The sequence below is a fragment of the Lolium perenne genome, chromosome 5 (genome assembly GCF_019359855.2).
Source record: "Lolium perenne isolate Kyuss_39 chromosome 5, Kyuss_2.0, whole genome shotgun sequence".
NCBI lineage: Eukaryota > Viridiplantae > Streptophyta > Magnoliopsida > Poales > Poaceae > Lolium > Lolium perenne.
In genome coordinates, this window is record NC_067248.2 from 207070150 (window position 1) to 207090969 (window position 20820).

The window sequence follows — 20820 nt, forward strand, 5'->3', positions numbered from 1 at the left end:
ATGTGTATGGTTACATTTGGGCAACCCCTACAGGGTGTACATCTTATCGATAAGCCGTGTCCGTGGTTATGGATGACTTGGAATTGTATGGCTTGATCATAAAACAACTTACACCATAATGTTGTTGTTAATAACTTGCTAATAACTTGCATAGTAAATTAGCATTACTACAACTGCTACCTAATAATGTCAACCGTCTGAGTGCCCTTGTTAGTACTTCTTCCTAGTGAAGGGGGAATGCATCGGATGGGTTATGTTTGCAGAGTATAGAACTGCTAGCTTATGCGCTCTCTCGCCTTCTTTGTTTAGACGAATGTTGTAGCATGTCTCTATTGGTTAGTACAAGCTTTGCTGCTGCTAAAATCCACCATATAGTCGGGCGATGTTTATACCGTCCACCAGCGAGCACATCTGGTCTTGTCCCGCAAGTACGTGCCATTGGTACTTACCCTCGGCATTCTTTCTCTTTTGTCTCTCCTCTCCCTTTTGTCGGCAACCCGTGGCCCGACTTTTGCAGGTTTGAGATGAAGACGTTACCAAGGTTACCCTTTCGGCTTGGCCTGGGCAGGGTTATGGACGCCACTTGGTTATCTTCGGGACTCTTAGTCCCATTTGTATGTTGTCCGTACTCGGATGTATTTGATCTTCTGTATGATTCAGATCTTTGTATTGTATATTTGTATCTTGACTCATTGGATTCGTTGTTGTAATATATGTTTCTTGTGGGCTCTATTGTAATTATGTTGTAATGTTACCGCTCGTGTTAATTCCTCTGGCATCACGTGTGTGATTCGTCGTGCACGTCATGTCGGAGGGTGTCTCAGAATCGATATCGTGCGGATTTTGGCGGGATCGCTGGAATCCTCATGGTACCAGTTCCGGGGCGTCACAGAGAGAGTGTATGAAAATTTGGGTTGCTTACCTCTTCCATGCGTGTTTAAGTCGTCCGACATGCGGTACGGGCTGAAAATTTGGGTTGCTTACCTCTTCCATGCATGTTTAAGTCATCCGACACGCGGTACGGGCGCATCCTGCCCGTACCAGGTGCAACCGCCTCGGAACTAAGGCGGATGACGCGGTACGGCCGGGCGGTACGGCTATATCTCCCCGCACCGATGGTCGTTAAATTTACAGTATGTTTTCGAGAAACTGATGCTTCTGTCATCGAAGCGGTACGGGCGCACGGTACAGTCTGGTCTGCCCGTACCAGTGGTCGCCAAAGTTACAGATGGTTTCAACGAAATCTTCAACTTTTCTCTTTCGTGGTCGTGGATGCAGTATGGGCGCGTGGTACGGTTTGGTACGACCATACCGATGGTCGCCGAAGTTACAGTAACCTGCGAACATCAAAAATTTATGTGCAATCGTCACGTGCCTTTATGCATCAACATTAACTCGAAAATGGCTAAGGAAAAATAGTAGTATATATCAAGAATGTGCAACCGTTAGCATCGAAAATCAAAAAGGCATTGTTGTTTAACTTCTTCTCCTCTTTTCCAAGGATCTCAGGAACACTCTTTATTAAAAACAAAACAAAACAAACAAATAAATCTAAACATTAAACTTAAAAAAGAACTAGATAGAAAAATTGATTGAACATGGGTTGCCTCACATGAAGCGCTTCTAGTTAAGGTCTTGACCAAGATGGTGATCAATTAGGAGTTGGAAGCGGAAGACCCAGTCCAAAATAGTTAGCTTTCAAAGTAATGATCCTGTCATCATTTTTGACCTTCCTCTTTCTAGGGAAGTGTACTACAAATGGATTTTTGGATGGTAGTCCAATTCTCACATTCCCTTCATGCAAACTAATCAAAGCTTTAATAGTTCTAAGAAATGGCCTTACTAGGATTATAGGAGCTATAGGGTCTTCAGACATGTTCACAGTAATAAGGTCAATAGGAGCATGACATCCTTTAATCTCTACTACAATATTATCTTTTATGCCTACAACTTGTCTATATGTAGAATCAGCTAAGTGTAGTCATAGCTCAGTTGTTCTAAACGGCCCCATTCCTAACTTATCAAATAAGGTCTTTGGAATTGTTGAGACGCTTGCACCAAGATCACAAAGTGCAGCCACCGCGTTTGCTCCTAAATGAATTTTGATAGTGGGCTCAAATATATCATCAAGCTTAGCTGTAAGTTTTTCAGCTATCTTTTTATATTGTTGTTCTAAATCACGGACTTTGCATGCTACTTCATGAATAAAATGACGGTACATTTCACCATTACCTTCACCGATTTCGGGGTGTCTAACCGTGACTGTCTTTATGAGATCTTCTATGGAGTACTCAGGTGTTGGAGCATTGCTATAGTCCAGTTCTTCAAGTGATTCTCCACTTCTTTCAATCCTCATCATCTTGAGGTCTTCAACGGGGTTTGGTTCTGGTTTACCTTCAAGTATAATAGTTTGGCTTTCAGCTATCTTCCCAAGTAGTGTCTCCACGGTCTTCGTCATTTCCTGTAGAACTTGAACATCATTCTTAAGAGAAACGGTTTGGTTAGATAAATTCCCTAACATAGTGCTATCATTTTCAGTGAGCTTTGTAAGGGTACTATTTTGTTCAGCTTGAGCATGCATAAATTTTTTGAAAGTACTTTCAATTGAAGTATTACCATTGCTTGCTCCATTACCGTTGGTGAAGTTATTATTAGGAACTTCTGCATTATTCTTATTGTCTTGGAAAATTAGAGCCATAGTTTTGACTCTTCAATGCAGGGTTATGAGGATTTCTTGCTATGAAGTCTATTTCCTCAACTTTAGTATTGGTGATCGATGGCATTAACTTGGGTAGTTTCCTTACCCTTGAGAATATGTAAAAGCTCATCTACCTTCGAAGTAAGTTCTTCATTGTTACCTTTGGTGATTGCATTCACCTTTCTTGAGGAGGATCTGTCTACATGCCATTGGGCATGGTTCCTTTGCATATCATCTAGAAGCCTCATTGCCAGTTCAACTGGTTTTCTCATGAATGTTCCTCCTGCTGCAGTATCAAGCATAGACTTTGACATTGGGTTAAGGGCATTATAGAATAAATGTAACATTAAACAACCCTCCATCCCATGACTTGGATAGTTCATGGTGGCTTCCTTCATCCTTTCACATGCAAGCGCTAGTGGTTCGTGGTCTTCTTGTCTAAAACCCACTGTTCAAAAACTAGGCCGATTCAACGATTACTAGGCCGATTAATCGCTACTAGGGGCCTGACCGTGTCGATTACCACTAATCGCTTGGGTTAATCCTTTAGCCCGATTAATCAGTCTGAAAGTCCGATTACTAGGTATGTTCCCGATTAACTATTACACTTGGCCAAAAAAAGTTACAAAATTTGCAAGGCATATCGCTAATACAGGCGCTACCCCTCCCTAATAAAGTAGATTTTGTGAAGCTCCCGCTTCATTGCAGCCTCCAGTAGCTTGATTTCCACTGTCGCCAAATAGTTTCTTGCACTCCTAGACCAGTTACTCATAGTTGCCCATACCTCAGATACAGGAGCTCGGCCACCTTGAGGTGCTCGTCCAGGAGCTCGAGGATGCCTTCAATAGGTTAGGTGGTTCAGGTGTAAGAGGGGTTGTACCCTAGGTAGGTGTTGGGAGGAGATAACCTTCAGAGGTGAGAGAAGAAGAAGTGGAAGGAAGGAAGGCGGCTTCGGCTAGTAGATCCTGATTCGCTCGTGACCTTGAAGGTTAGGTCACGCAGGAGAAGCGTACATGTTTTTCTAGGATTTTAGACTCTAAAGATGTAAGGACAGACATATAGAGGCTCACATACTATTATTTTTTCTCATACAAACTATTTTAAGTGCTAATTTTTGTAGGTTGCACCGATTAATAACCGACTGATTAAATCAGTTAATCGTCCGAATTTTGATTAATCGCTACTCCCAAGCCAACCGAGCAGTTAACGATTACCGATTTCCTTAACATTGCTAAAACCTATAATATTAGAACGCAGTTGCATAGTCTTTGCTGGTGGAAAAAACTTAGTCATAAATATATTAGTGCATTCATCCCATGAAGTTATACTGACCTTAGGCAAAGCTAGCAACCAGTCCTTTGCTTTTCCTCTTAATGAAAAAGGAAACAAGCATAATTTAATAGCATTTTGGATCAACATCTTTAATGCACATCATATCACATATTTCAGTGAATGTGTTTAAGTGCATACCTAAATCCTCAGCAGTTGAGCCTCCAAATTGGTTATGTTGAACCAAACTTAAAAGGTTAGGCTTAACTTCATAGTTCTCTGGTTTGACAGCGGGCTGAGTTGGGTGCACGAATAAAATCATCAATGGGGATAGCATATTCCCCAAGCTTCTTTTCTGCCACCGTGATTATCTTTTTGGTATTTTCTTCTATGATTGAAAAAGAACAAGTAACTACTTTTTTGGGGGTTTTCAAGTAAGGGGTAAAAAAGTAAAATTAGTAAATAAAAACTAAAAACTAAAAATAAGATAACTACAAGGTCTCTAATAACCTTACCGGAATAGCGAAATTGCTTCCCCGGCAACGGCGCCAAAAAAGGATTGATACCTTCGATCTGGATTACGGATTATAGTATGATAAGATTTTCCCTTGAAGACCTATGTTTAATCGAACCTTGGGAAGCACTGCTAAATTATGTGAAGGAAACAACTAAAAGACTTTCTAGTGTACTTTATCTTCAGTTTACCGAACCTATCTAGTTTACTTTTAAGGGGGTTGTGTTCAATGATGGAAATAGGCTAGGGTCAAGGTTTCACCTGCATCTATGCATACATATATAAATGAAGCTCATATGTGTAACAAATAAAATAGAGATAAGAGATTTGTGAGTAGCACATCCGTAAATACCCTTTCCCCTAAAGCGAGAGGTGACAAGATCATAATGGTCCAACAATTGTCCTCACAGCCGCAAGCAACAATTTTTTTTTAAGTAAATACAGACCAAATCCTTAAGCGAGATGATTTTGCTATGATCCTGAATGGATCACTAAACATGTACCGTTACTTTCTCCTTTCTGTCATGGAAGTTTCGCGGTAGCACGCTGATACGTCGCAAACATATCTATAATTTTTGATGCTCCATGCTTGTTTTACACCAATTCCTATATGTTTTGCTGACTTTATGGCACTTTTATACATTTTCTGAAACTAACATATTGACAAGATGCCACAGTGTCAGCTCCCTGTTTTCTATTGTTTTGTATTTCAGAAAAATTGTACAGAAAATATTCTCGGAATTGGACGAAACAAAACCAAAGTTCCTATTTTCCCGGAGCGAAGATGGAGCCCAGAGAAGAGATGGAGGAGGGCCACAGGGTGGCCAAACCATCCCTAGGTGCGGACTAGCCTTTGGCCCGCGCCTAGGTATGGTCTGGGGCCACCAGGCCTCCACCGACATCGCCCTCCTGCCTAAATAAAGCTCCCGACGCAAAAACCCTAAATATATCAGCCTCCACCCACGAAAAGTTCTGTAGCTCCGCCGCCATCGCAGACAAGATTCGGGGGACAGAAGTCTCTGTTCCGGCACCCTGCCGGGACGGGTAATTGCCCCCGGAGCCATGTCCATCGACTCCACCGCCATCTCCATCACCGTTGCTGACTCCCATGACGAGGAAGGAATAGTTCTCCCTCCAGGCTAAGAGCTCTACCGGTAGCTATGTGGTTTATCTCTCTCTTCCATGGTGTGATCTTTATGTGACCATGAGCTTTGTAATCTATATGTAGTTATGCTATTCAAGTGGATTTTACTTATGTGATCTCCGGAGACTCCTTGTCCCACATGTGTAAAGGTGGAGTGTGTGCACCGTGTGGGTCTCTTAGGCTATATTTGACAGAATACTTATTCACTGAATTATGATTTGAGTTGGATGTCTCTATGAAATTGTGGTGTGTTAGTACCACCTATGAATGCTCAAAGTGCAGCGCAAGGTGTTCATTAGTAGCATGGGGTGTTCATTAGTTTACTTTTGCACTGAATACATCTTTAAGGTTTGCTTTTGCAGTCCTACGCGGCGAATTAGTGTTCGTTATCCAACCGGAGAGTACTTCAGAGTAGCATAGTGAAGTGTTTATATTTATATTCCTTTATGATATCATTGTTGAGAGTGACCACTAGTGAAATTATGATCCCTAGGCCTTGTTTCCAAACATCGAATCACCGTTTATTTACTGTTTCACTGCATGTTTACTTGCTGCCATATTTATTTCAGATTGTTATTACCACTCATATTCATCCATATCACTTGCATTTTATTATCTCTTCGCCGAACTAGTGCACCTATACACCTGAAAAGTGTATTGGGTGTGTTGGGGACAGAAGAGACTTCTTGTATCTTAATTGCAGGATTGCTTGAGAGGGATATCTTTGACCTCTACCTCCCTAAGTTCGATAAACCTTGGGTGATCCACTTAAGGGAAATTTGCTGTTGTTCTACAAACCTCTGCACTTGGAGGCCCAACACTTTCTACAAGAATAGAAGCGTGCATAGTGCTTAGACATCACACGCCGTTCTCCATTCATCCCACATCTACCCTTGATCGACTCGAATGATATGGGTATCTGCAGATCATCAAGACGAGCCAAATGGACAAGGATACAAGCTCGCAAAACTCCTATTCAATGCTTACACATAACATAAGATTAGATGCACATGAACGCTGCGAGGATTCATCCCAACCCGCAGCCCGTGAGGACTACTCACACATAATATCAAGATCAAATACAAAGATAGAAATCATTGTGCAAAATACTTAGATTGAAATCACAATATTCTTATGATTGTCGCCAATTCTCGAGGAGACCTCTATTACAATGGTGATGGCTATGGCTATGGAGGAGATGAGAGATGGAATGGATGAACTATAGTGATGGATATCCTTCGGTGTGGTGCAGATGGATTTGGTGGATGGCGGCTCTGTTTGGCGACGAATGGCCCTCCTTTTAGCGTGGTTCCTTCACGACTTTTATAGTGTTTGACCTCGGGAACGCAGCCGCAGGTGGTACGGGTGGACGGTATGGGTGGAGCTTGCCCGTACCGATGCTTGTTAAAGCCACATGAACCGCCTTTCCAAGTGTAGTCAACTTTCCATGCTCCTGACGTGATTTTCTTCAGTAATTGTAGGTCCATTTGCTATTATGACGTGATTTCCTGCACAACATCTAAAAATAGAAGAGATTGGACATCTTTACATTGATTAGACATTAGTGTCAAGTTGAGAGGTAAACTTAGTCAATATCTTGACTTAGCTAAGTGTTTAAACGCGAGAAAAAGGGCGTATTTTATAGCCATCAACTTACATGAGGAAAATGCCTCAAATTATTATACACATCAACATCTTAAAATGTCAAGACCCGGCTTAGACACCAAGATTTGTGAAAACTTATTAAAGAGAAAGGCCTCAAATTATTATACACATCAAGATCTTCAATGTCAGGGCGCAGCTTAGAGACCAAGATTTGTGAAGATTTACATAAGAAAAAGGCCTCAAATTTGTTCCAAAACAATATTTAAGTCGGCTGAGGGTTGCCACTTCTTCCCTACATGAACCAACAACAAGTTCTATTATTATTTATGATTGTCCTAAAGTCATAGATAAAATATATTTGATCCATCCGATATATACTCATATGCTAGACTTATGATATATTTATTTTTTGATTTCAAAGAAAATTACATAGTGGACACTCTTTTTTATGGAAAACACTAAGCAAGATCCCTACTGTATCATTATTCATGTATAACTGATGAAACCTCTTGTGCAAGAGTCTCTTGATTATATATACCTAGGCAATAGTAGTCTTGTTGTATTGACAAGTTCCATGGTTAGGTGCCTTGTGATAGGAGTGTGAAAAGAAATCTTTGCCCTACTAGTGGATTTTGAGTGATTGACGACAACATCTATTTTTGGACTAACTTTTCTATGTAGTGTTTCATGCAATGAGTTCTAGGATGGTTAGGTGTTCCATTCAAAACATCCATATTGGTTTGACTACCTTTGAAAAACACACAGTGCAATATATGCCAACATCAGACATGCGGTATAAAAATCTTGTATGGCTAACCGTTGACGCAACACTACTTTAAGAACTCAACAAGCTCAATTACTTGCTTCGACGCAAGATTCGATTGATGCTCCATGAGGCATATTTGCTTCCAAGGTCAATGATGAGAAAATCACAAGTGAAACCATCTACTTGCTTCAAGCAACTAAACTAGCACTTGTGATTACCACTAGCTATAGGGATACATCAATCCTTGAAGCACTCAAGACCGCTTCAACAACAAGCAGTTAACTTGAGTCCTTGAATGCTCTGTTGTAACAACTATAGACTAATGTACATCAACCCTCGAGGAACTCAGGAGCACTACTATGTGCTTGCATCAAGCACTCAAATAGGCGCTTGTGAGGGATTCCCTTTGTATGCCTCAATCAACGTGTAAAATTCCACTAGTATAGTACCCTCAGGCACACATATCCACTTTTTATACAAGCAACCAAACTAGTGTTGAAGTGTCTATACGCAGTGGCCACCCCCAACGTTGATAAACAACCAAATTAAAGAATTTGGAAGCGCATGCATCAGCTTGAAGCACAAACAACCATATGATGTTGGAGAATGCCATCTAATGTTCTCAACAAACATCACAAGACAACAATGAGCGATGATTATAAGATGCATAATACGCTTGAAGAACAAGCAAATGGCATTCTTGTAATCTATTTATTGTGAACATGAAGACTTAAATCAATGAAGGACTCAAGGAGTATGCCATTGTGATACGTTGCAAACATATCTATAATTTTTGATGATCCATGCTTGTTTTACACCAATTTATATATGTTTTGCTTACACTTCATTACATTTTTATATATTTTCCGGCACTAACCTATTGACAAGATGCTACAGTGCCAGTTCCCTGTTTTTTGATGTTTTGTATTTCAGAAAAGTTGTATAGGAAATATTCTCAAAAATGGACGAAACAAAAGCCGAAGATCTTATTTTTCCGTAACAAAGATGAAGTATAGAGAGGAGATGAAGAGGGGTCACAGGGTGGCCAGACCATGCCTAGGCGCGGCCCAGGCCCTAGCCGCGCCTAGGGGTGGTGTGGGGCCCCCTGGCCTCCACCGACCTTTCCCTTCTGCCTATAAGAAGCCTCCCAACGCGTGAACCCTAAATCAATCGGCCTACATCCACGAAAAGTTCCATAGCTCCGCCGCCGTCGCAGACAAGTTTCGGGGGACACAAGTATCTATTTCGGCACCCTGCCGGGACGGGGAATTGCCCCCGGAGCCATCTCCATGGACTCCACCGCCATCTCCATCGTCGGTGTTGACTCCCATGATGAGGAGTGATGAGGAGTGAGTAGTTCTCCCCTGAGGCTGAGGGCTTTGCCGGTAGCTATGTGGTCTATCTATCTCTCCATGTATGATCTTTATGTGATCATGAGCTTTGTAATCTAGTTGAATAAGTAGATGTTATTCTTCAACTATTATGCTACTCAAGTAGTTTTATTATGTGATTTCCGGGGACACCTTGTCCAACAATGTGAAGGTGATAGTGTGCACACCGTGTTTGTTTCTTAAGCTTAATTTATAGAAATACTTATGAATTATGGTGTGTAGTTAGTACCATCTTTGTATGCTCAAAGTGACAGCGTGGGGTGTCCATAGATTGGGAATATGAACTTTAAGGAGTGCTTATGCATCCCTATGTAGTGAATTTGTGGTTGTTATCAAACCGGAGAGTGGTTCATAGTAGCGTAGTGAAGAGCTAATATCTGTGTATTCAATTATGGTATCATTGTTGAGAGTGTCCACTAGTGAAAGTATGATCCTAGGCCTTGTTTTCAAGCATTGAAACACCATTTATAACTAGTTCTGATACATGTTTGCATGCTGCCATTTTTATTTCAGATTGCAATAACTATTTACAATCATCCATATTACTTGTATTTCACTATCTCTTCGCCGAACTAGTGCACATATACACATGACAAGTGTATTAGGTGTGTTGGGGACACAAGAGACTTTTTGTATCGTAATTGCAGGGTTGCTTGAGAGGGATATTTTTTACCTCTACCTCCCTGAGTTCGATAAACATTGGGTGATCCACTTAAGAAAAACTTGTTGTTGTTCTACAAACCTCTACACTTGGAGGCCCAACAATGTCTACAAGAATAGAAGTGTGCATAGACATCACATTGCATATGCAAGAACTCAATAGAAAGCCCTTGAGGAATATTTGTTGTCATGCTTATGAAGAAAAAGTACCATAGACAAACACTAGCTCCCACAGAGTGATCTAGCACATTTGAAGAAACGTCCCGGAAGAAGAATGATAGTGGTTGAAGACCCGAAGAATCAAAATATACCAACTTGAAGAAACAAGTGGATCCAACGTAATAGAAGACCTGGAGCATGACGCCTTGAAGGACTAGTTTACTTTTCTATATAGCTTTGAGTTATACGTGCAATAAAACTATTAAGAAGGAGTTCTCTTATTTTGAAAGCATCATCCTTATCTGTTGTGAAGTGCTCATAAACATATAAGCCAAATAAACACAACATACCTAAGCCTCCTGAAATCTCTTGAAGTGTTAGTCTATGCTAAATGCCTTAAAGCATCGGTTTTGAACACATGGTTGAAGCATTGTTGCATGTTAAAGCAAACTTTTATTTGAGATAAGTGATTCATGTTTATCTTGTCATACTTCAGAGTTAAGATTCATGGCAGTAATTGAGTATTAGGTGATTGAAACGCGGTTGCTTCATCATCAGCTATAGAGGACAACCTCGCCGAAGAGGATAACCTCAAATATCATGACAAACGGTTATATTACCATTGCACTATCCTTTGATCAAAAGAACTTTGCAGCTTCTGTCTGTTAACCATAGTGTGTTACCATTGCATCGTGTTGTCTGCACAACACTAGTACAAAAACCATTGTCGGTGACTGTTGTCTCTACGGGCCCTAAGAAATCCGTCAGCGGTGCCATTACTTTGCAACCAGAGTTGTCCCGGGGGTCTTAAGGTGACAGTTAGTGTCAGTAGTAATGCCCTACAAAATCATCACCAGTCAAGTGTAGAGCACATCTATAACAGGAGCCGTCACCAGGGATTGTCCTCTCTGACACGCTGCTATGTCTAACAATTCATATTATTACTTATCAGAATGTGTCGTCACTGTTACATGTTACCGTGCATTGTTTGCACCGCTAGCGATTTTGTTGTCAACTGATGCACATGTATGTAGGTTAGGCCAGGTACTGTAGGGCTGCTCCTTGATGACTTGTGAAAACGACCACATTATCTCCATCTAAAGTTCTAAACTGAGATATTTCGTTACAATATGCAGCAAATATGTTCCTATCTCTACTAATAAACGCTAATTTACACTTAGGTGTGCAAATCTTTTGTTTAATTGTTTTGTGTAGAAATAGAAGCAAATAGGAGGGAATCAAGGGAAATTAATGAACAATCTCGATCTAGAACCATCACCAAGTCAACCAGGGTCACGAGTTGATCAACATAGAAATTAACAACCCATGGTACGGTCATCCTCGCCTGTAACGGATGACCATACCAGTGTGAGTGGATCCGGCTCTTCTATTCCAATATAAGGGACCCGAGGTATTTTATGAACACATTGAGAGAAAACCCCCATTTTATCGCTAGATCAGATCCCATCTCTACCAAAATCTCGAAGCTTTCCATCGACTTCAACGCTTCATCAACACCTTCACCATCTTAATCCCCTCTCCATCTACTTATAATATATTTCATATTCGATTGGCGGCATTGCAAGTCTCATCATTCATCTCTTTGAGATTTGTTATACAATGTTTACTATTGTTCATCTAATTATGTGCGATTAGTCCACTTAGGCTATGGGCTGAGGCCTAATCCTCGCAGCAATATGTGCATCTAAGTTTTATATAACATTGTTCAATTGAGAGTAGAGATCCATTTCATGTCTTACATCTTTTTATCTCGATCTTTAAGGTTTGACAGGTACCCAAACCAACAAGACTGGTAAAGGCATTAAGGTTTAATTATAAGAGAGAGAGAGGGAGGGGAGGGGAGGGAGAGAGAGAGACAGAGAGAGCCTCAAAAGTAAGGTGGACGTAACCCAACTATTACAGTCATATTGTTACAACAAATCTCCTCTTTATCTACATTTAGCTATGACCCGATCGATCTCACGTAATGTAACCTATAGAACTTATCTTAACACATGTTACATTAAGTCAATTATATTTTTTGTAGGGGCATTAAATTCTAAGTCATGTGTGATTGACAGAGTATATATGTTCACATGTTGGTTTCTCATAACACATTTTTTTAGACGGAAGGCTCGAAATGAGCCCGGCTTTGAATTAACGAAGCCATCAACCGGCCAGGAGTTACACCAAGAGTTACAACACACATCAAACGCAAACTGAAAGATAACAACAGAAGACAACACAAAGAACGCCGCCTAGCGCCAGGTTGAGGGAGCCTTGTCTTTTGTTGCACCGGAGCGAGCACATCCTAGTCCACGCCGACAAACCTCCTACACACCAACACCACAGCTCAAGGGGGACACGGCGACGGGTCAGCAGCCTAGCAGAACTTGAGGATCCAAAGGGGAGGGGGTCATGCGGCGACGCCTCCAAGAAGGTGCATGGCGCACGAGTGCGTCATCATCGTCGGCAGAGACCGAGGTCCTGCAAAGCTTTCACCCAGACCCCGAACCACCACCCCCGAGCTCGGGTTAGGTCTAGACCAGAAACACAACATCTTCCACTGGCATTGGGATAAGCACACTAGCCAAAACTACGACCAGACACCGACCTAGCAAAGCCCCCCAAGGCACTAGGCGAGCAATCAACTACCAAAGAAAGATCGTGTATAAGCAGCCAGGCTGACGGAGTGAGGGGCTGGAACACCAGCGAGAGATCAAAGGGTGATCCACAAGACACTACAAGAGAAGCTTGCCCAAAGCAGGGCCAGCAAGATTAGCAGGTTGGGGCGGAGGGACGAAATCCATCAGTTCTAAACGAGGGAATCACATCGGGACGCCTTCAACAAGGGAACGACACCTGAAAGGTGACGCCGTCACGCGCAATGGCCAGGCCATGCGAAGCTTTCGTCTAGATCCCACCGGGTCGAAATCTGGTCGTCGTCGTGAGGATGCAGAGCGGACATAACAAAACTCGCTACCGCACCTCCAACCCAAGCCACACTATGATCTAACCCCAGCTAAAGTCACCCGTAGGAGAGACGCAAGAGCTGGTTGGCCAACCCGGCCGGACCCGGAACCAGTCGTCGCTTGACGCTGGATCGGCGGCACCACGACGGCTGCAAAATCCACAGCGCGCCAAACCCTGCGGTAGCGCAACCACGATAGATCGGAGGGAGAAACTACAGCCGCAAGAGCACCTGCAGTACATGCTGTCTACCCCGGCGAGCACGTGCCGACTTAGGAACCCAGTTCCAGAAAAAGACGAACAAGACGGACATAGAGGTTTCAAGATCCGCCAGTGCAGAGCAACAGATCCGGGGGCCGACAGCCAACGCCGCGACTGAAGGCCACCATGCCCATCACAGCAGAAGGGATTCCGCTAGGCCCTACCAGGCCCAGATCTAGGCCCACAAGCCTAGATCTGGCCGAAACCCTAAAGCCCAAGCCCAGCAGCCGCCGGATGGAGCAGCACCACGCGGGGCGCCGCCGCCATCGACAGCCACCTGCCTCCAGGGCCGAGGCGGAGCAGCACCGGCCCGAGCCGTCGCTGACGTGCCCCCCACGGTGAGGCCACGGCCAGCCCGAACTGGCCTACCTGACGTGCGGGAGGGGAGCGACCAGGACGCGAAGTGTAGCGGGGCGACGAGGCGCCGCTGCGATCACACGGCCCGCCGCCCGCGGCATCAGCCGGAAGCTGCGCTGTCGCGCTTCACCGCGAGAAAGAACGGGGCCGCCCGCCGGGCCGCCTAGCGCGCGGAGAAGGGGAGCACCACCGCCGTCGGCACCGCGCGGGCTTTGCCCGGCGGCTCTCGCCGGCGGCGATGGCCGAGGAGGAGCGGGTGGCGGCGGGAGTTGGGTGGGCGAGGTGGGGCGCCCCGGTCGCCTTGGGGTGGCGACGGGAGCGGGGGGCTTTCACATAACACATTTACACAACTGGTGCTCAATCTGTGCTTTCCAATTAGAATGTGTTATGTCGATAAGAGCATCTCCACTCGTTTGGCCTCCCCACGCCGAAATCCGGCGATATTTCCGTCCGGATTGGAGGAAAATTAGGCCTGGGGAGGCCCATTTTCCCAGCCGCGAGCCCAAGATGGATGCAAGTACTTTGACGTAATTCGGCGAATTCAGAAAAATTTGGGCGAAGCTCGTTCAAACATAAGCGAAATTTAATGATATTTAACATATATATAGGCGAGTTCATACATAAATAGGCCGAATTCGTACATATATTTGAATTCGGCGATTGGCAAACTAAAACTTAAACTAAAAAGTGGCCTCCTACATGCCGAAATGGCGGTAGAAGGACGTGTAGTCGCCGCCGTCATCGTCGTCGCTCGAGCCGGCGTCGTCCTGGGGCGGCGGCGCCTCGTACCAGCGGCTCGTACCCTGGCCAGCGTCGTCGGCACATGGCGGCGACGGCCGGTAGATGTCGTCGTCGCTGCTCTCCTCGAGCTTGATCACCTCCCTGCTGGGCGCGGCGTTCCTACCGGCGGATGGTGCGGCGGCGCGGGCGGCGAGTTGACGCGCTGTGGCCAGGTCCATCATCCGCCGCTGCTGCTCCGCCTCCTGGCGCTCGCAGTCACGCCTGGACCACTCCAGTGCGGCGTCGATGGGGAGGTTGTTGTCGGCGGGCACCAGGTCCTTCAGCGACCTGGCGATCGCCTCCGCCACCGCGGCGTCCTCTGCGCGCTTCGCCTCCTCCTTGGCGAGCTTGTTCGCGGCGGCCTCCTTCTTCGCCGACTTCCTCTTCCGCCCGCGCTGCGGAGAGGAGGGTTGGTCGCGGATGACAAGGGCGCCGCTGCTGCGCCCTCTGCTCGGCGGTGGAGACGTCGGCTCCTTCTTGATGCGCGCCGGTGTCGACAGAGACGCCGGCTCCTTCTTAACGAAGAACGACGATGACCCGCCAGACCTGGACGCCGACCTTGACCCAGACGAGGAGGAGGACGGCGCCATCCTCCTCGGCAGCCAGGAGGTACCGCGCTGGCGCGACACAGTAGCCGCCTCCGGTGGCGGCATTTGCAGGACGGGGGAATTCCCGCCCTCGATGTGCGCGAGCACATTCGAGAAGGTGCGGTCAGGCGCGCTCCACCACCGGCGGCGGACGGCGGCGTTGTTCCTTGCCGGAGGAGGAGGAGGGCCATCATACGCGGCGAGTTCGCGCTCGTACCTGCGCCGGAAGAACTCGGTCCACGCTTCGTAGTTGTCGGGGAAGAAGCGTGGGTCCGCGCGCTGCTCGTCACTGAGAGTGACGAGCACCGCGTCGATGTCCGCCTCGAGGGCGGCCCGACCCATCGGCGGCGGCGGGATCGGCACGCCGCCCGCGCTCAGTCTCCATCCTCCCGGCGCGCGGAAGTCCGGCGGCGCCGGGTAGCCCGCCATGTGGAGGAGCCGTCCCTCCCATTGGTGGAGAGAGCGGCGGCTGAAGCCGTTCTTGGCCACACCGTCGTTCGCCATTGCTGGTTCGTTCGAGAACGGGAAGATTTGGGGGAAGGCGAGCGAGGTGAATGTGGGGCAGGCGTGGTAGTTCGGCGATAAATAGAGGTAGGCGTGCGTGATACCGAGGCGACGGCATTAACTCGCCGCGTGGAAGCTACGCGGCCAGCGAATACTGACCGACGGCAGGCTTTTACAGCGCGCGGAAGACGATGCGATGAGGACGACGATCGGTGTCTCTCGCCGACAAGTTGGGGCCACCAGACGCGCGGGAAGTTTCCTCGGCGTTTCCCGCGCTTTCGTTTCGTCCGGACTCCCCGAGCACTCTCCGGGGGGCCGGGGATGGCGTGGGCTCGCCGGATGGATGAAGGGCCAAATCCGGGCGAAAACGAGAAACCGGGGGCGCGACTGGGCCGAATTTCGCCGTCCGGATGACAAAACAAGGTCCTGGGGGCCTCGTCGGGGAGACGAGTGGGGATGCTCTAACTGGGATCTAGTTCATGCTAATTAGGCATGTTTTTAGGAGGAAAAAAAACAGAGAGATGTAGAGGTTTTATCATTGTGGGCTAACAGTTGTACACTTTGACACACAGACCCATCGCAATGGACCTTCTTGCAACCGAATGGGGCGTCTAGGCCTCTCATGTTTATCTGATCTGAAGCCCATTAACTGATTTAACTTTGAGACAGTGAGGGTAGATAGCTGATGCTTGCTGCTTGACATAAATTTGGTCCACTAAAAAAAAGACAAAAATTTGGTGTCTCTAGAAATAAATCGAGTATCAGAACAGGGTGCAGAAAATGCATTGATTTGTCAACCCATCCTAGTAAAACGTATTCGGCTAAAGTTGCCATAATTCGCTTCAAATAAAGGAAAGGAAAAGTTTGCACGAAAGAGACGCAATGGGTAAAGATGAAAGTCTGCACGCTCAGAAAAGCAAGTATTTTTGGGGACTCAAAATCAGATCCTCGGCCATGTCCGTAGAGAATACTAGACGTAGAAGATGCCGAACCGAATGCACGCAGGAAAATTCCTTTCAAGTAAAGCAGCATGTGTTTTCCAAAGAAAGATGGCACAAAAAGTTACAGAGACAAAACAAAGGTGTGCCCTACGGCTTGTATTCTAGCTACACGACCTGGAACCTATCGCTATTAAAGAAAGCGTCCAATATTTATCTGAAATTCAACTTCTATTCTGCATTATGGTTGCCGAGATCGATGCATTTCAGATTGTTTCGCACTCGTACATATACCTTGACTTGTATTTTGTAATAGGATATATATGCATGTGGATTCTAACAGAAATATCGTGGTAAAAACCAAAGAACTTACAGAAAATGATTGCGAGATAATAGAAGTTTTTTAGGGGATGAGATAACGCACATTTTGTGTTTTACTTTTTTCTTTTTTCGAGAGAGTTACCCGGGTGCTGTTCATTGACATGGCATGTCAAGCACGCAGCTCCAATTTTCGGCCCATGTTTGGAAAGAGAGAAAAGGTAGGCCGCACGCACTTGCATGCGCGGGAAAGGCCCGTCCCGCAATGATGGGTTTTCGTTTTGGCATATATTCCCATATTCCCTCCCTGCCAAAAGGCGCCCGGCTCCGAACACTCGTCAGCTCACCTCAGCTACAAAAAGACAGTTAGCGCCTTTGATCCCAGCCTTTGGTAAAACCTAAACTATAATCTGCCATGGCTGCTTTGGCGAAAGAAAGCTCCTAATTGCAAACTTGACCTTTTGTCTTTTGTTTGGACGGGGGAATCCGATGATGCTTCCTGTAAGTTTTTCCTCTCGAAGTCGGATGCTTCGTGTAAGATTGATTCCCATGTGACGTCCGCACGTAGAAAGTGCAAGCATTGCAGGCCATCTCCACAGCTCTGCTACTCGAGTGTAGTGTAGTGGACACTGCGTGATGGAGAACATGGTAGTATACATACTGCATAAATTTGGTACTCCCTCTCAGTTTTATACTATAAGTTATCGTCGATTTGCTAAGAGAACTAATATGAAACGGGGAAAGTACTAGTAGAAACCATGCATGAATTATTAGAACCGGCGATGTATTTTCCGCCCTTGCATCACGAGTCCCTGACATTTGGTAGCCTTCGTGATGTTCAGCTAGACACGAGAGTAGCCACAGTACCACACTATCAGTCATACTGGTTCACTGAAGCAGGAACAATCAGTCGTGTGGTGTCAGCGATGCAGGAGAACGTTCTATGCGTGGTAGCTCGTCCCGGCCGGCCTCCTCCTACCATGCCTTTTTCTGAGCAGCACGGCTGGCTTGCTGCTGGTCCGGCAGCGCCACCACGTCGTCCTTCCCGGTTCCCGATACACCCACCATCACCCTTCTCCCTAAAGATGACAAAGGAACAAAAGAACGTGTAGAAAAGAGAAGCTGCACCTTACCTGGCCTCTCTTCCCTCTAATCCTCACGCTTTCTAAAGCTCTTTTGCCTCGTCCTTTCTCCTGCCCCCTGTAGACGACCCACGGCCCAAATATTCTTCCATTTTTGTATTTTCTTCAGAAGGTTATCGTTTTGAAAGTTACATGAAAGTAGATAGTCTCTTTTTTTAAAGAAGGTAATGTTCCAATTCTTCCCATCGAATTCACAATTACATGAGTTATTCGGATGACACCAACATGCCCGCATTGCACCCTTGGGGTGGTCGGGCGAAACTTTGCGTCGCCGCTAGCCGCTTCCCTTACTCATCATCATCCACCCTCGCCGTTGCTGGGCGGCGCCACTGGGATAAAGCCATGCGGTGGCCGGCACCCTTCTCTCGTGTAGCGAGGAGACGGTCGATGGGCGTGGTGGCCGTTGATGGCATACGCACTTAGATTTGCATGAGGGCCAATGTGGTGGTCCTGAGACCTTCCTACAACCTCGAAGGCCAATGTGACTACAAGGAAACACATTGGTCAGAGCTGGAGGGGCGACAAACTGTTTCCTAACGGAGCTCAGCGTGGGATCTTTACAATGTGTGCATTCCTTGGCATAAGGTAGCATTCCCTTCACCGTGTAGCACGATGGACAATGTCGATTGTGTGTTTTAGGTGTCGTATGCATAGACTTAACAACATCTCTAGTCGTGCCACCCATCTAGCATCCGGCAACTGCGTCGACTCGGGTGTATGATTTTCATATTTAACTGTGTTTCAAGTAGTTTTGCAGAGTTTTAACACATAAAAATAAAGTAAGTAAGTTCGACAATGATCAAATAGAAATAAATAGTTCATACAATTCAAATAAAATAAAGTTCAACTAGAGCGATACTGGGTGGGGGGTGGGTCCTTTGAGGGCTCACATGTGCTCAATCAGATCATTTTGCATCTCATGATAAACAATTTCGTCGCATATATCCTAAAGCATGGCGAGAAAATCAGTAAACTCCGCGGACACCTGGTGATAAGCAATGGAAAGAGGATCCTAGTTATCATAGGATGATCGTCCCTTTCTATAGGATCTCTGTGCTCCCTCTCGGTGATCATGTTGTGCATGATCACACAAGCATGCATCACCTCCCACATCTGATCTTGAGACTAGGTAATAGCAAGGTACCATACATCATAAAACCGAGATAGGAGCACACCAAATGTGTGCGTGACATCCTTCCCGCAAGCCTCTTGCCATGAAGCAAAGTGAGGCCTTTTTCTTTCCTTGAGGATCGGGGATTTTCTTCACAAATGTCGACCACCTTGGATAGATTCTATTAGCTAGGTAGTACCCTTTCGTATAGTGGTGGCCATTGATGTTGTAGTTGTTCTCTGAAGGATGGCCTTCAACAAGTCTCATAAACACCAATGAGCATTGCAGCATGAAGATGTTATTGTGAGATCCCACCATGCCAAAAAAAAAAGTGTGTCAAATCCACAGGTCAAAATCTCCAACAGCTCAAAGAACCACATTATATATGGCCCACTTCTTTTCGGCTTCTAGAAGGTCTTCTCCCTTAGTTCTTCCAGAAGCTCGTCTCCCAAATTTTTCTAAACTTCTAAATTAGTATTGGGCCTTCAGCAAGTCTCATAAACACCAGTGAGCGTTGCAGCACGAAGATGTTATTGTGAGATCCCACTATACCAACAAAAAAAATGTGTCAAATCCACATGTCAAAATATCCAACAACTTAAAGCATCACATTATGGCCCACTTCTTTTTGGATTCTAGAAGGGCTTCTCCCAAAAGCTACCCTCCCTCGGTAGCCTGTCTCCCAATTTTTTTTAAATTTCTAAATTAGTATTGGGCCTTCAGCGAGTCTCATAAACACAGGTGATCCGTTGCAGCACGAAGATGTTATTGTGAGATCACACCATGCCAAAAAAAAGTGTGTCAAATCAACTGGTCAAAATCTCCAACGGCTTAAATCACCTCAGTATGGCCCCCACTTCTTTTCGGATTATAGAAGGGCTTCTCCTAGAAGCTACCCTCCATCAGTTCTTCCAGAAGCCACATCCTAAATTTGTTTAAACATCTAAATTATTATTGGGTAGACTAATTTAGAAGTTTAAACAAGTTCAGGTTACGGGCTTCACGGAGAAGCTGAGGGAGGGTAGCTTCTGAGAGAAGCCATCATGGAAACCGAAAAGAAGTTCCCCTATAATATCCATGATGCCCTCTGTAAAAACATTGTCAAGCAAATGGATAGTTTTTCCACAACAAATGCATCAAAGCATCCTAGGAAATCGCTTTGGTTAATTTTGTTCCATTCTATGAGTTATCTATGCTTCATCAGAACCTCTGAAATACTGTGGACCAAACACTACATAGTCTTCTTGTGTATTAGTGGGGTACATCCTTGATCTTTCTTCTCCCAAACTTCAAACATCCACAACTAGGAATTAATACAAGCAAGGAATGCCAAATTCTCATCTTAATCGGCGATGGCATTGGATTCCGCTTCCAGGAAATGGTGCATCATCACCTCGTCATCGCCATCCATAGCCTATGAATGGAACAATATAGTAATCAATCGACCTAATGGAGGAGAGAGCAACAAAATCTAGAAATGAAGCCTACCGAGGTAAACGGCCTAACACCTTGCGTGCAAGCCAGGGTGCGAGATCGCTAATGAGAGGATTGGAAAGAGAAGAGGTAAGAGGAGAAGCCGAGGTGGGGGACAGCTACCGAAGTTTAATGTAGAAACCATTGAACTTTCGACATTGAGAAGGGGTGAC